The sequence below is a fragment of the Rhea pennata genome, chromosome Z (genome assembly GCF_028389875.1).
Source record: "Rhea pennata isolate bPtePen1 chromosome Z, bPtePen1.pri, whole genome shotgun sequence".
Lineage (NCBI taxonomy): Eukaryota > Metazoa > Chordata > Aves > Rheiformes > Rheidae > Rhea > Rhea pennata.
Window position 1 is genome coordinate 81627006 of NC_084702.1, and position 5516 is coordinate 81632521.

The following is a 5516-nucleotide window of genomic DNA, read 5'->3' on the forward strand; positions in this document are numbered from 1 at the left end:
CCGGCGCGGGGCGGGCGGCCGGGCGAGCAGCCGAACCAAAGAGCCGCCGGCAGAGCGCGGCTTCGCAGCGGGGCCCTTCACTGGTGACTTGAAAGCACAATTCTCCTGCAGACCAAGTCTAGCCTAGCTGTAAGCAGAGGACATTACGGCTTTTAGTCAGTTCTAGAAGGCGCAAGTTGAAAACTAACCTCTTTCTATATAATACTATGCTCAGGACAGGCTAAGCAGGCCTGAAAGCAAAGCGGTCACTCGCGGCACGAGTCTCTGCTGAGAGCCGGGGCCCCCCGAGCGAGGGGGCGGGCGGCGGAGCCGCGCCGGCGGGGACGGCAGGCGACGAGCCGCGGCTGCCCGCGTTTGCTCTCGGGCTGCGTAGCCTCGTCACACCGCGATATACCAAAGCTCACAGCCATAGCATGCCAAGACGAGAACTGAGCACAAACGTTAGCACGCGCACGCACACACGCACGCATGCACACTCACACACTCACACACACAAAGCAACCCAAGAACCAGTTTTTCAAACTCAGGCATGGTTTTGTTAAGTGTTTTAGGAAGAAAAATGATCAAATTTAAGTTTTCATTTGGATGTTTTTTCACTTTTTTATTTAATCAGTGAATATAGCTTGATCTTGGATCAGAAAAATTCAGTTCACTTGAGCTCAAAGTATCAAGCACAAAGACAATAGCTACAGGAATAGGTGCGGTCTGGACTCACTGCGGCAGTTCTCAGCTGATTCCAATCTACCAAGCTGTTAGTGAAAAAGTACGCGACTATACGAGTCTCAAGCACAGTTGGCAGTTTGTCACAAATTCTGTGTTTGTACATAATGCAGATGCATACTCAGGAGGTCAATTTAACTGCTACAGTACATGGAGCAAACACAAGATTTTTGAAAGATCTAGATTTTTTTAGGTCATTAATATGTCCTTTTTAGTTACCAGGAATCTAGTTTCTCCTTTATAGTGTCATTGTTACTGAAACATACTTAGCGTTGGATGTATTTTGTTCATTTTATCAAAATCTGTATTGGAGTTTTATGGTACTTTCAAGCAGGAAAAAAAAACAAAACAGAAGCAAGCCCTTCAGATGTCATTGACCATTTTAGATGTGCTGCATATGGTTTCAATATGCCATCTAAATCTAAATCATCTGAATCATCGTTAAGTTCTTTTTACCCACCAGTTCCCGCAACCTGCCAAGAACACAGCACACCAAAGAGACAGGACACTGCAAGCCAAAGATATTTGTAACTTGCCATTTTCTTTTCATCTTCATTAGCGTTGGTCATTATTTTAGAGATCAGAAAGCCTCACAGACTCCACACGACGTACAAATCTCTCATGGCCATTTGCTGTACAATTGAGCAGAAAGCGAACGCTGAAAACCACCCACGAGCGAAGTTCTGCGCGGTGCCGTCACGGCCACGCGTGGTGGCTGCAGCCGCCGCAGTCTTCGGAGCATCCATCCCTCCCAGCCCTGAAATGGTCACGGTCACTTGATGTGCGTATGTACCAGTGAATGGCCCCTTTTCGAACACCCACCCAGTGTTCAAAAGTAAGCCAAACGCTGTAACGATTCTCTAAAGACACTTGAGACTTTTTTTATGTACTACTTAATCGAAACCAAAGAAACTTTTTCTGCACCTACTTCTTCTGCAACGAACTGTTCCATTTAAAAAATAAAATAAAAAATAAAAAGCAAGGAAGCACGTCAGGAAACAAACAAATAACACACTGTGTTTTGACAGACATCTTGGACATTTTCGGAAGCAGATTTCAAAGAAAGGGTTGACAAGAACGAAAACAAAGTAAAGCCAGTATGATTGCTGCTTCATTTGACAACTCAGTAGTCTTAAAGTTGAAGATTGTCTTTAATTTGTGCCTATGCAGTTTTTTCAAAAGAACAAGGAACAGAGCAACCAAAACCTCAACAGCTACAATACCAAAGATGAAGATTCTCACAGCTTTTATGTCAGTTCATTTTTCTCCTCTTGCACGACTAAAATGCGTATAGCACCATTGATCTGTGTAAAGGTAATCAATTCTGTTTCTTTGAGCAACAAAAAGGGTGGGTTTTATTTATTTTTTTCCTGTTTCTACCCAACATGGGCTCTTTCAGAGTTCCATGGACTCCAGGTATAAGATGTTGGGATACTAAAATACTCTGTCTTCTCTGTCCAGAAATGTGTACAAAAACTGTGCCAGCTGGATATTACTTGTTTTATCAGCTAGAGTTGGTCTCTTGTATGTTTAGAGCTTTAAATACCCATCCTTCCATATGTGAAAAAGGGTTTGATAGCTTACATCCTCTTTCACTCCCCTGGGGATAAAACTTGCAATATGTGTACTGGTTTGTTTATTGTAGGTACTGGATGCCATTAGAATCTGGCTCATGAAGATCAGATCCTGATCTAAACTGAAATTGAGGTTTCAGCAATCCATGTGGCAATTCAGTAATTCATTTTGACTTATTATGTTGGTTGGTCAAAGTCACGATGATCCAAATCATGACATTCAGACCTAGACCCAAATTTGACCTTCAGGACTGGAGCAGAGTTGTACCTGATGTATCATTTTGCTCCAGCTCTGCATTTAAATGAAGGTTTCTTTTTAGCTAATCTGCAAAATTATCGCAGTCATTTCTTAGGTTTAACATTAAAAAAACAAACAAACAAACAAACAAACAAAAAAGCAAAAGCCTTTTCTGCTCAGGACAACTGTTTTCTGAAAAATTCAACATCATCACAACAACTAAACTGGCAGCACATACCAGCTCTGGGAATCAAAACATCCTTAAACATAGGTTTCCCAGAGAGATCATACGTGATCAAAAATGAACCAAAGAAGCTTCATGATCAGACATGGGATAAAATAGCAAAAAAAAAAAAAAAAAAAAAAAAAAGTTCAGGTCTGAGCTGATGCATGCCAATGTCTCCAAGTGTTTGAGTTAAAAGTTAGGGCCCAGCTGGGGTGTTTTGTTCTTATTTAAATTTTACATTTGTTCACATCAAAGAGAGTCCATCCAAACCAACCTCTACACCTATATTTTGAGTATGGTATTGACCACATGAATAATTTCTCATCCTGAAAGTGTTTTACTGACTTTTCTAGCAGCATTATGCAATGCTGTTTTTCAGGTTATTTGTCTCATATTCCATTCCGTGATGCCTTTGCAGTCATGTAAAGGAGAAAAATACAACACTTACACAATACAATACAACACAGTTTCTACTATATTCTGTAGTAGAAACACAGATTATAATTTCCTATCTTTCATTACCTTACTGCTGTTGCAAGGAAGAGAAGTGAGTCTTGGACAAGAAAAAAATCTCAGGCATTAGCTAAGGAATGTGTTTGAAAGCAGGTGTCCATGCCAAAGTACATTTTCCTTGTGGGACACTCTAAAATTAAGCACATCCAGAGATGGATAGGTCCTGCCTCTTGCATGCCACATTCCCTAGAGGCAGAGAGAAATGTGCCATGTTCTTCTCATGAGGTTTTTCCTTACTGCAATGCTGGACAGTTACGGAGCACGTAGAAGACTAAAGGGTGAATAAGCTCTCACAAAGACAAGTCCTTCTCATGTCCCTGGTCATGAAACCTGGCAAATTCTCTAGCATCTTGCATTGTATCCGTGTGTCACGGCCAGGCACTAGAAGAGGTACCAGCACCTGGATCACCAGGAAGCAGTATTGCACCTCCACATGCATTGCCACTGGAGAGCACTGCGGTGCAAACACGAGCGAGTGGCGTCAGGTCTGTGATGGCCTCGGACCAGAAAGCCCGGTGGCCAAAGACCTAGCTAGTTCTTAGCTTTTGTTCCCCTCATCTCAACAACAAAAAAAAATGCAGCTAGTGCCGAACCCTCTTTGGAAAGTAGATGATAGAAATCCATGCCTGAGCCTCACGGTCAGTGAGGGACCTCTGGCTGCCGAGCGTGCCGTGAGAGCAAGCAGCCAGAGACGAGACGATCTTTTTATAATGTTTTAATTTGGGTTCACACCGATAGCTGTAACTAGCAATTTCTAGGACAAATACTGAATTGTAAAAAATTTATATTCAATGAGACTTTTTTTATTTTCTCCAAATTTTGGAAGTTCTTGTTGCGCAGCATAATGGCTTAAATTCTTGCCTTGATCTTTCAGATGTTGATCTGCAATCTCACAGTGGAAACAATATAATTATACTGACCAAATGCTACCAAGGATGAATGTTACTGCCCGTAGAGCAGTATTAGCTTGGCAAAATGTGTGACGTTTCTCTGTGCTGAAGATTGCAGACAACAATACCCGTGTTTCCTCCCTACGCCTATCTTTCAAAAGTAATTTTCATTTTAACATCTAGAAATATTGCTGCATTTTTTTTATCCCTGCATCTTTCATGACCCTATGTTTTGTCTTCCATTTCGCTGTCAACTCTTGTAGGCGTTTATGGAGCAGCTAACTCAGAAGAGGAATGTCAATAGCATATACTGTGGGTAGATATATTTGTATGTACACATATGTGCGATATGTGCGATATTCTGCTCATGCTGAAAGAAACTCAAATAGATATGTTATGTTTATATCCCATATATTTGTGAATCTATATAGCTATGTAATGTAAGTTGTTCTTTTTAGTTTATTTGTTCTGATATGAAAGACTAGTTTGTACAGACAGTATTCCAGCATCTTCTCTACTGCATACTTGGAGTTACTATCATGGGCACATCCAAGATGAATTCAACTTTCAAGAAACCTTGGATATTGTTTAATCATCTGTGAAGGAACAACGAATGTGCTTGATTACTTCGGTTGAATAGCTTTATTCTGGATCTCTCTTAATGAAAGCTAAATCCAAAGACCCGAGAAGGACTAAACCAGCAAACTACACTCAGACCTGCTAAAGAGAATAGGGAGCTCCTCTTCCACAAGACATGGTAACGACGTAGTATTGGAAAGGGTGTGCTAGCTTTGGAAAAAACAATGTTTTTCTTGCTTGTCACAATACCTACGTATTTTTAAGACATGGGGAAACTTTATACTTGGCCTCCTTTGTATTTATTAAGGGGAATTTTTATTGTTTAAATTTTTTAAAAATGCAAAACTTAAAATGTTTTTTTTTTTCTGGACACTTGTGGGTTTTAAACCAATATATTATCTATCAATAATGTAATTTATTTAACCTTGTCTTAGAGTAGGTCCCAAAATCTCTGTTCAGTCTAAATCCCACGTAGTTTCATTTTATCTTTAAACTTCAAAGGGAGTTTTGCCTGAATATAGATTACAGGATCAAGCTCAAATGTTAGGTTTTTTTGTAACTATTTAATTCAATCATTTCTGAATTTGGGATTAATTTTGCTTATTTATCCATTTTAGTGTTGCAGTGCATCAGAGATGCCAAGCCTATGTTAGTAAATACACTTTAAAGTTAGTATTGCTTCATAAAGCAGCCAAGTTCTGTTACAGACAGCGGGAAACAAAAAGTTACATAAATCAGGGGTCTAATTTTAATTTCTTTTTTAATTGATTTTAATT